Source organism: Chrysochloris asiatica, unplaced genomic scaffold, assembly GCF_000296735.1.
Source record: "Chrysochloris asiatica unplaced genomic scaffold, ChrAsi1.0 scaffold00036, whole genome shotgun sequence".
In the NCBI taxonomy this organism is placed as follows: domain Eukaryota; kingdom Metazoa; phylum Chordata; class Mammalia; order Afrosoricida; family Chrysochloridae; genus Chrysochloris; species Chrysochloris asiatica.
This window is the reverse complement of record NW_006408554.1, coordinates 11,116,272-11,127,421: the sequence shown is the minus strand read 5'-3', so window position 1 is coordinate 11,127,421 and position 11,150 is coordinate 11,116,272. Positions and strand designations below refer to the sequence as shown.

At 38.4% G+C, this 11,150-nt stretch overlaps 1 protein-coding gene across 1 annotated transcript in view; it reads right to left on the bottom strand.

Moving 5' to 3' along the window:
- The window catches only part of CPA6 (carboxypeptidase A6), a 526,142-nt gene that overhangs the window by 238,263 nt on the left and 276,729 nt on the right, over positions 1-11,150 (bottom strand). The window lies entirely within an intron of this gene.

The window sequence follows — 11,150 nt, the reverse complement described above, 5'->3', positions numbered from 1 at the left end:
CCCATTCCAAAGAAAGCTGACCCAACAGAATGTGGAAATCATCACAGTATCATTAATATCACATGCAAGTAAAATTTTGGTGAAGATAATTAGAAAACAGTTGCATCACTCCATCGAACTGCCAGAAATTCAAGCTAGAATCAGAAGATGTGGAAAAGAGATATCAATCCTGACATTAGATGGATCTTGGGTGAAAGCATCAAGTACCAGAAAGATGCTTATTTGTGTTTTAATGACTATTCAAAGGCATTTGACTGTGTGAATTATAACAAACTATGGATAACATTACAAATAACGGGTATTCCAGAACACATAATTGTGTTCATGATGAAACTGTACATAGACCAAGAGGCAGTCACTAGAATAGAACAAGGGGATGCTACATGGTTTACAATATCAGGAAAGGTGTGCACCAGGGTTGAATCCTTTCATCATCCTTATTCAATCTATATGATGAGTAAATAATCTGAGAGAATCTGTATTATATGAAAAACGTGGCATCAGGATTGGAGGAAGACTCATTAACAATTTGCAATATGCAGATAATACAACAATGCTTGCTAGAAGTAGAGAGGACCATAGGAGTGATGAAGATCAAAAACTGTAGCCTTCAGCATGGATTGCACCTCAATGTAAAGAAAACAGAAATCCTCACATTGAAACAATAAATAACATCATGATAAATAAAGAAAAGATTGAAGTTGTCAAAGACTTCATTTTGCTTGGATCCACGATCAGTGCTCATAGGAGCAGCAGTCAAATAATCGAAGGACATGTTGCATAGGCAAATCTGTTGCAAAAGAATTCTTTAAAGTGTTGCACAGCTATGGTATCATTTTGAAGACTAATGTGTCCCTTACCCAAGCCATGGTGTTCTGTATTGCGTCACATGCATGTGAAAGTTGGGCACTGTATAAGGAAGACAGCAGAAGAAGAATTGATGTATTTGGATTATTGAATTGGTAAAGAATATTGAAAGTACCATGGACTACCAGAACAGATTTATTTTAGGAGTACACAATCACAGTACTCTTAGAGAATTCATCTCTTATATTTTGGACATGTTGTCAGGAGGCACCAATCCCTGGAAAAGGACATTATACTTGGTAACATGGAGGGTCAGTGAAAAATGGGAAGAAACCCCGCCCACCCAACAAGTTAGAATGACATGGTGTCAGCAACAATGAGCTGAAATATAACAATGTTGTTAGGATGGCACAAGACTGAGCAGTGTTTCAGTCAGTTGTGCATATAGGGTCACCATGAGTTGGAACTGACCGCTCAGCACCTAACAAAACCAGCAACAAGCATTGTGATCTAAGATGTTTTGTAGTATTGCAATGTTTTTAAATATATTGATCCTTGCTTTGTGACAAAGCATATGGCCTATTCTGGAGAATGTTCCTGGTGTGCTGGAAAGTAATATCTATTTTGCTGTTTGGGGGTTGAGTGTGCTGACGTCCAGTTGGTTGGTTGTGCTGTTTAGCTCTTTTGTACCTTTATTCAGTTTGTTTCTAGTTATTCTGTCCTTCATTGACACTTATTTATTAAAATTTCCTACTATAATTTTAGGTTTAACAGTTTCTTCTTCAATTTTGTTAGAGTTTGATTTATGTATTTAAGATTCTTTTATTAGGAACATACATATTTATTATGGTTATATCCTTTTTTTCAATTGACCCTTTAGTCATGATATAATGTCTTTATTTGTCTCATGTTGGTTTGCACTTTAAATTCTATTTTATCCAAAATGAATATTGCGACTCCTCTTTGTTTTGGATTGCTGTTAGCTTGATATATTTTTTCAATCCTTTAATTTTTAGTCTATTTTTGTCTTTGTGTGTAAGGTGTGTCTTTTATAGACAACATATTGAAGAATCAGGTTTCCTCACTTACTTTACTACTCTGTCTCTTGACTGGTGCATTTAATCCAGCTACATTAAGTATAATTATTGATAGGCATGATTTGATTACTGTTAGTTTGCTGTGTGTGTTTTTAATAGTGCTGTTGGTTTCTTTGTTTCACAAAACTTTCTGCACCGAGTTAATTTTGTTTGTATGTTTTGTCATTTTATTTGTTTCTTTGGCTTTAATGTTTACTAAATATTTATGATTTTCCTCTTTTTTATTTTGATGAGAATGTTTATTCATTTTCTTTGACGTTATCCTGTATTTTATTAATTTATCTCCCATTTTAAAACAGCCTGTTTTATTCTGAAATCTAGTTGACTTCAGCTGCTATCCTCGAGGTCAGCAGTTCAAAACTACCAGCTGTTGCGCAGAAGAAAGATGAGGCTTTCTGCTCCCGTAAAGATTTACAGCCTCGGAAACCCTGTACCAGGTTGCAATGAATCAGAACCTACTCCACAATATATAACCTCCACCACCGCCACTATCACTATACTATTCCCTCATTTTACTTTGTAGCTGTCTTCATCATAAATTGATATCTCTGGTAGCCTATTTCCAGTCTTGTAGGTCTGTTTTACTCTGGAGATTTGCATATCAGAAGTGACTTCTAGGTGGTGTAGTTATATATATTAATCTCAGGTTATTGTCTGCTGTTGCTGTTTCTTTGGCCAAAGGACTCCCTTTAATATTTTTTTTGTAAAGTTGGTCAGGGTATTACAAATTCCTTTAATTTCTATTTATTGGAAAATGTTCTCATTTTAACTATCGTATTTGAGAGATATTTTTGCTGTGCATAGGATTTTTAGTTGGATTTTCCCCTCAAACTTTTATATATGTCATTCCATTATCTTCTTGCCACATGTGTCTGCTGAGAAATTAGAGCTCAGTCTTACTGTTTCTCCTTTGTAGGTGACTTTTAATTTTCTTTAGCTGTTCTTAGAATCCTTTCCTTGTCTTTGGTTTTGGAAAGTTTGATAATAATATGGCTTGGTGAATTTCTTTTGGGGTGTATACTGTTTTGGGTTTGCTCTGCTTCTTGAATGCTTCTCATCTTTCATGATGTTAGGAAAGTTTTCCTTCAACAACTATTCAACAATTTTCTTTGTGCTTTTCATTGTCTCTTCCTGTTTTGGAATTCTGATCACCCATGTTATTCCTCTAGCTGGTGTCCCACATAAATCTTAGGCTTTCTTCAAAGACTTTTCTTCTTTTTTTTCCGATTGTTCTAGCAGAGTAGTTTTGAGAGATTTGTATTCAAGCTCACTAATTTGGTCTCCTTTTTATTGAAATCTATTCCTTTGCTCTTTAAATTTGTTATCCATTATTGAAATATTAGTATTAATCTTCTGAACTTCTATTTGCAAATTTTATATTGTTTCTAATTTTTCAATTACTTTGTCAGTTTGTTCTTATAGTGTTTTCCTGAATTCTTCTAATTTTTTTCTGTGTTTTCCACAGTTTTCTCAATATTTCTCTTAATTCCTTGAAGGTACCCAACTATTATTCTGTTTAATTCTTTATTAGGTAGTTCCAATACTGTTTCTTCTTCAGAACATTTCATTGCTTGTATCTTGATCACTTGTTTGAGCCTCTCTGTCTTGGTTTTGGTTTGTGTGTGTGTGTGTGTGTGTGTGTGTGTGAACTGAAATCATCTGTTGTCTTTGAGACATTGTGGTGTTGTATTTTTATTTAATTGATGGTTTGTTCTTAGGCATTCACTACATGCCACCTAGTGAATGTGATTAGAGATTAGAGACGTGTGCACAGTTCTCCATTCACTATTCATGCTGCTCTATTCAAGGTGGGTTTGGCTGATTTTGGCTGCTGTCTGTCATTGATCAAGTGGTATAGGACCTAGTAGTAGTTCTTGCCCAGTGTGTGGGGTTGCAGAGGGTATGGTTGTGGCTGGGTTTGATGCACATGGTTGCTATCTCCCTTCAGGTGATGAAAGGAAAAAACATACACATACACAAATCTCCAGCAGTCAGCAGTAAAAAACAAAACAAAACAACTATATAATAATTAAACAGAGAAAACAGGAAAAGGAAAATAAAATATAAGAAGGTGAAAATAATAGAGAAAAGCAAAAGAAAGAAAAAATATAATGTACAAAACTAGGGAGAGGGAAGCAGAAAAGAGAAAGAGACAAGAGAATAGTAAAGAAAAATCAAGAGAAAAAAGAAGGAAGAAGGAGAGGTGAAAAAGAGACAAAAAGGGGAAAAAAGGAAGAGAAAGAAAGTATAAAACAAAAGAGAAAGAAAAGAGAAGAAGGGAAAAAAGAAGGAAAAACAATGAAAGGAAAAAAATTAGGGCAGTAGGTGGTTCAGAAAAGAGAAAACTGTGGGGCTCTCCTGATACTCAAGCATTTCACAAGGTGGGAGAGTGATGGAAAGATGGCCTGCTTGGCCCTAGATATGGTTCCTGTAGGCCTCAGTGTTGTCTATGGTCAGGGCACCCAACCTGGAAGTAGTTCATGCAAACTGAAGTCAGGATCTTTGTTACCAGAAGAAAATATAGAGGCAGCTGATGCAGGGCGGCTGGTTATGAGAGTTCCTGCTAGTCTAGGGCTGGTCAGAACTGGCTCTGTATGTTCTGCTGGTCTGAAGAGAGAGAATTTATTTGCTTCCAAGCACTGGGATGGTGCATCTGGCGCCTGACTTATAACAGTGTGGCTCCAACCATTGGCAGAGCAGAGACTGCCCTGGGGGTGGAGGAGGGCATAGGCTGACTAAACATCTGGTCACCAGGGGAGCATAGGGAACAAGTGAGAATCACGCTTTTCTGTTAACTATCCACCAGTGTACATCCAGGTCATCAGGCCACTGTTTGGGACCAATGCTGTTCGCAAAAGCTTAAGATGACTGTACCAAGTCAGGCCAGTTGACCTGTCTTCTTTTTTTGCTATTTCCGTTTAGCTTTTTCTCCAAGTCAATATCAATTTATGTTTCTATCCTTTGCTCTGACTCTCAGAGTTTCAGGCTTATCATCTGTGTCTGTTTCATTTGGTCTTTCATATTTTTGCTGTAGAGGTGCTACATAGCGTGTCTGCCTTTCCCACCATATTGCCAGAAGTCTTCACCCCATACACTCTTGTTGCTCTGTAACTATAGCATCAATGATTTTTGACTCTAAACTATTTAAATTTAAATACACATGACCTAAGTTCAAAGAGTGCTCGGATGGTGCAAATGGCTAATGAGCTCAGCGGCCAGCTCAAAGTTAAAGGGTTGGGTCCATTCAGAGGTACTTCAAATGAAAGGCCTGATGACCTACTTATGAAAAAATCTGCAATTGAATATCCTGTGGAGCACAGTTCAATTCTATGCTATGGGATCTCTATAATGCAGAATCAACTTCACTGGAACTGGAATAAGATCAATATGAACTTTTATCTAGATAATTTAAGGAGTGATTTTCTAACTGATAGGCTACCCTATTCCTGTATCTCTACCAGTGAAGCATTCATTTTACTTCCATCAAGCACAAACACACCTAAGACTGAGCAGAAGAAGAGACAAAGAAAGATCCCAGCTGTGAATCCAACCTCTATACTAGCCTGTGTATAAATGCTGAATGCTCCAGGGTCATGACTATGATGACTCCCCTTGGAGATAGCAGACTGCTCTTAGTTGCTATGGAGACAATTCTGATTTGTAATGATCCCATGTGTTACAGAGTAGAACTGCTTCATAGGCTGTAATCTTAAATGGAAGCAGATCACTGGGGATTTTCTTTTTTGGTATTGCTGGGCAAATTCAAATTGCCAAGGATTAATTTGGTGTTGCTGTGAAGTGCCTTTGAGTCAGTTCCAACTCAAAGTGAGGCTGTGTAGGGTTTCTGAGGAGCAGCTGGTAAATTTGAACCTCTGATCTTGTGGTTCAAACTGACCCTTGTGGTCCAGTGCATTATCCTCCAGCACCACCCCTGGACTCCAACCATTAATTTGGTGGTAGGGGTGTCATGGAGTCAGTTCCAATTGTAGTGACCCTGCATAGGGTTTCTTTACAGGAGCAGAAAGCCTTATTTTTCTCCCACGGAACAACTGGTAGTTTGGAACTGCTGACCTTAAGGTTAGCAGCCTCACTTGTCATCACTTCACTACCAGAGCTCCTTAACCAAACCAAAAACCAAATCCACTACTATTGAGTCGATTTCCACTCATAATGACCCTGTATAGGGTTTCTGAGACTATGGAAGCAGACAGCCTCATCCTTCTCTTGCAGAGTGGTTGTTGGGTTTGAACCTCCAGCCTTGTGGTTAGGTTAACAGCCCAATGCCTAGCCCACATTGACACCAAGTCTCCTTTATTAGTTTAGCAGTTGAGTGTTATTTGTACCATGTAGGGACCTTGTGGCAGAAGATTTATAAATATATAACATTTAGACTTCTGCCCATATTCTGTCATAATTTTACAGGGAAAGGAGAACTGATTTTATCTACTATCAGTATCTCAAGGCCACGTAAGTTTCTTCTTTATTGTACTCCATTCATCCTTTCAAGGCCTGATAAACCCAAGTATAGATCTCATCTCAATCACAGCTCATAACCCGAGGCAGAATGTTGTGAGTCATCCAGCGAAAGTGGCAAAATGGGAAATCATTCTGAACATAGCCTCATAAACTCAGGATTCGACACTAGGGATTTCTGTTGCTAATGATTTGGACCAAAACATCCTGTTTCTCAGATGAACTTTTGGCAGGAGCTGTGGTTCTAAATGATCACAAAATGGAATGGAGAGAACATTGTAATTAAAAAAGAAATGATGTTTCTTTGAAAGGACTTGCTCGACTCCGTCATTCATGACATTTAGCATTGTTAAACTGATTTATAGTCTCCCTCAGCGGAACAAAGCTATGCTTTTGCAAACCTGGAGTTTTCAGATTTCCTCTCCTTTACATGCATGGATGTGCTAAGGAGAAATAAGCTTTCAAAAATAGGTGGTGGGCTTACTAGGTAAGTTACTCTCGTAAGGACTCGGCAAGTTCTGCAAGGGCTTTGATGGTCATGGGATGTGCAGTAATAGTTCCTGTGGATAGTGCAATAGACAGGGGAAGGAGTCTACAGACTGAGGAAGGAGTAAGAAGTAAGGCAAGGATGGGGCTCTCATGACACTGCTTTATTTCTTTCTCACCCTCATTCTTTTCTTCTTTTAGCAAGAGGTTCAAACAGGGAAAAAAAGTTTGAATAGGGGAAAGCGAGAATTTGTACTTTTTCAACTGTTTCTGATTTTTAACTTGAACATAGTATTGATGTTCCTAAATTCCCCATAGAAGCAAATGATTTGTGCTAACCTATGCTTACCTGTAAGGAGCTCTGGTATCATAGTGGTTACGAATCGGGCTGTGAACCTCAGGGTCAGCAGTTTGAAACTACCAGCTGTTCCATGGGAGAAAGATGAAACTTTCTGCTCCCGTAAAGATTTACAGCCTTGGAAACCCTGTACAGGGTCGCTATGAGTTGGAACCGACTCCACAGCACATAACAACAACAACAACAACAACAACAACATGCTAACCTGTGCTTTATTGACTATGCAAAGGAATTTGATTATGTGGATCATAACAAACGAACATGAGAATTCCAGAGTACTTATGTGCTCATGAGGAATTGGTACACAGACTAAGAAGCTTTCACTTAAACAGAAAAAGAGAATACTGCATTGTTTAAAATTGAGAAGTATGTTTGTCTCATACTTATTCAGTGTATATGCTGAGCAAATAATCTGAGAAGCTGAACTATGTGAAGAAGAATGTGGCATCAGGATCGGAGAAAGACTCATTAACAACCTGTGATACATAGATAGCACAACCTTGCTTGCTGAAAGTGAAGAGGACTTGAAACAACTACTGATGAAGATCAAAGGCTCCAATTTTCAGTATGGCTTACATATCAACATAAGGAAAACAAAACTTTTCACAATTGGACCAATAAAAGATTGATCTTGTCAAGGATTTCATTTTACTTATATCCTATCTACTGTGGAAGCAGCAGTCAAGAAAACAAACAACATACCACATTGGGCAAATCTACTGCAATAGACCTCTTTACAGGGTTGAAAAACAAAGATGTCTCTTTGAGGACTAATGTATAAGTCTGACTGAAGTGATATTTTCAACTGCCTCATATGAGTGTGGAGTCCTGGTGTGCTGCCTGGGTTACTGTGTTAGGCTGCAAAGTCAGTTTGAACTCCAAGGTTGGCAGTTCAAGCTCACCAGCTGCTCCTTGGGAACCCTATACAGGGTCGCTGTGGGTCAAAACCAACTCGATGGTACTTAACAGCAACAACAGCAGCATATGCATGTGATAATTGAACAGTGATTAACGAAGACTGAGGAAAAATGGATGCATTCGTATTATGGTGTTGGTGAAGAATATCGATTATATCATGGACTGCCAGAAAACCAAACAAATCTGTGTTGGAAGAAGTACAACCAAAATATTCCTTAGAAGTGAGGATGGTGAGATTCTATCACACAGACTTTGAATATGTTATCAGGAGGGATAGACATCATACTTGGTAAAGCAGAGGGCTGGGGAAAAAAGGACAACCCTCAGCTAGATAGACTCAAATAGTGGCTGCAACAGTGAGATCAAACACAGCAACAATTGTGAGGATAGCTGAGGTCTGGGCAATACTTCCTTCTGTTGGACATAGGATTGCAATAAATTAGAACTTTCTTGTTGGCACCCAACGACAGCAAGTTTTTAATATTTTGAGATCCCAGTTATGCAATCTGTCTTCTGTTGCTATTGCATTTGTAGTTGTGGTTGATACTGTTTTCAAGTCCTGTGTAAGTTATGTGCCTTTTTCCAGGCCTGAGAGAGTGTTTGATCTAAGTGCTCAGCAAGTGTTTGATGGCTGAGAACCTGGAGACTCCAGATTACTCTTCTCAGAGTGACACTGTTATAAATGCGAGTTCCTTCCTTTGCATTCTTTCATTAGCTATGCAGACAGTTTGTATCATACCTTTTTTGTTTTTGCTGATATTGTGCTACTGAGTCAATTTCGACTCATAGAGACCCCACGTGACAAAGTAGAAGTGCCTCATCAGGTTTCCTAGGCTATAGTTTTTACTAGAGCAGATCACCAAGTCTTTCTCCCACAAAGTTGCTTTGTTTGAACTGCAACCATTTGGTTAGTAGCCAGATGCTTACTATTGTGCCAGCAGGGCTCTTTTGCTGGTGTACTATTGCCAATGATACAACTCTGTCTTCTTTGCATATGCCTTGTTTTGTCCACAAGATGGCAAGCTCTTCTGGGGCAGATGCTTAATGGTATCTCCATAGCAACCACTACTGTGTTGAGCACAGAGTAGTTGCTCCATGAGTATTTGCAGAATTGAACTACAAAGTAGAATGACAAAAACATGCCAAACAGGATGTGAAATCATGCGTTCCTATGTAATTAAAACAAAAATCGAAATCCATTGTCATTAAGGTGATTAATGTTATAGGACAGTCTAGAACTGTTCATAGGGTTTCCAAGGCTATAAATCTTCAGAAAGCAGACGGCAACATCTTTCTCCTACCTAGTTAAAATCAAAATATATGCTTCTATCTTAATTATAATGCTATGTAACTGCCCCCTGGATAAATTGGGTGTGGTGTTTGAGAACACAGGCCTGGAATCAGTTGCCTGGGTTGTGTTTGAATCCCATCTCTGCTACTTATTAGCTTTATAATCCTGAGATCACAAGTAGCATTTACCTCTTAAGGTTCTTCCATTAAATGAGATCAAATATATAAAGAATAGAGAGTGCCTGACACATAGTAATAACTATTTCATATCAATGATAATTAGATGTTTTTCCCCCTAAAATCTTTTAATAGAACATAGGGATGTATAACTGTGAAATTCATTAGGAAGGTCTTTCTCTGAGAAGTGGCTGAGAAATTTATGATTGGAGTAGTCCATCTGGGTTTAGGATTAGGAAGAAAAAGAAATCGCATATATAGTTCATTTCCTCACAATCATTATACAAAGAAGGTTGTGGAACTCAGGAATGGAATAAGAAGATATGATACCCATAGACTTAAAGTCTATACCTACTCCTACAATAAGGAGCCCTGTTGTTGCAGTGGGATAAGTGTTGGGTCACAAACTGAAAGTTTAATGGTTTGGAGCCACTAGCTGCTCCATACGAGAAAGGTGAGGCATTCTGCTTCCATGAAGATTTACATCCTTGGAAACCATATGCAAAGTTCTACTCTGTAATATAGGGTCACTATGAGTTGGAATCAACTTTATGGCAATTGGACTCTTAAAATAAGGCCACATCCTTTCAACTTCTATTTCCATATTTTTCTTCAAAAGTTCCAATTCTAAATGTTTAGCTTATGACCTTCAAGGTTGCCCTTGATGCTAATTTTAACCCATTTCTACCACATTTTCTGAGATAAAATGAGAACAAGAGAAAAAAGAAGACACAATTGGATTGATTGTAATAGAATGATTTACCTTTCATCACTGAAGCACTCAGCTGAGGTTAGAAGGCTACTTCATATTTTAAGGAATGGGGAGGTCAGTGCTAAGCCAGCTATCAGTAAGGAAGAACATCTTACAGTACTTTTCACTGGCTCAAATATAATTCTAGCAAATATAAGTTAGGAAGTCCTTGTTGTTGCTGTCAGGTGCCATCAAGTCGGTGTCGACTCATAGCGACCCTATGTACAACAGAACGAAACACTTCCTGGTCCTGGGCCAACCTCACAATTGTTGCCATGCTTAAGAGCCCATTGATGCTGCCACTTTGTCAATCCATCTTGCTGGGTGTCTTCTTTTTCTCTGATCCTCCACCCTACCAAACATGATATCCTTCTCCAGCGACTGGTCCCTCCTGACAATACGTCCAAAGTATGAGAGACGAAGTTTGGCCATCCTGGCCTCCAAGGAGCATTCTGGCTGCACTTCTTCCAAGAAAGATCTGTTGGTTCTTTTGGCAGCCCATGGCACTTTCAATATTCTCCTCCAACACCATAATTCAAATGCATCAATTCTTCCACAGTCTTCCTTATTCACTGTCCAGCTTTCATATGCATATGAGGTGATTGAAAATACCATGGCTTGGGTCAGGTGCACTTAGGAAGTCTTAGGATAGGATTTTTTATTGTATAAATTTATTTCTTGTATAAATTTAATGTATACATTGCTCATAGTTGTATCTTCAGTACATAGAATGGCCCCTGATATATCATAGCTGCTTAATGTAGAAAGAACAAACCGAGTGCAACAGAAGCAT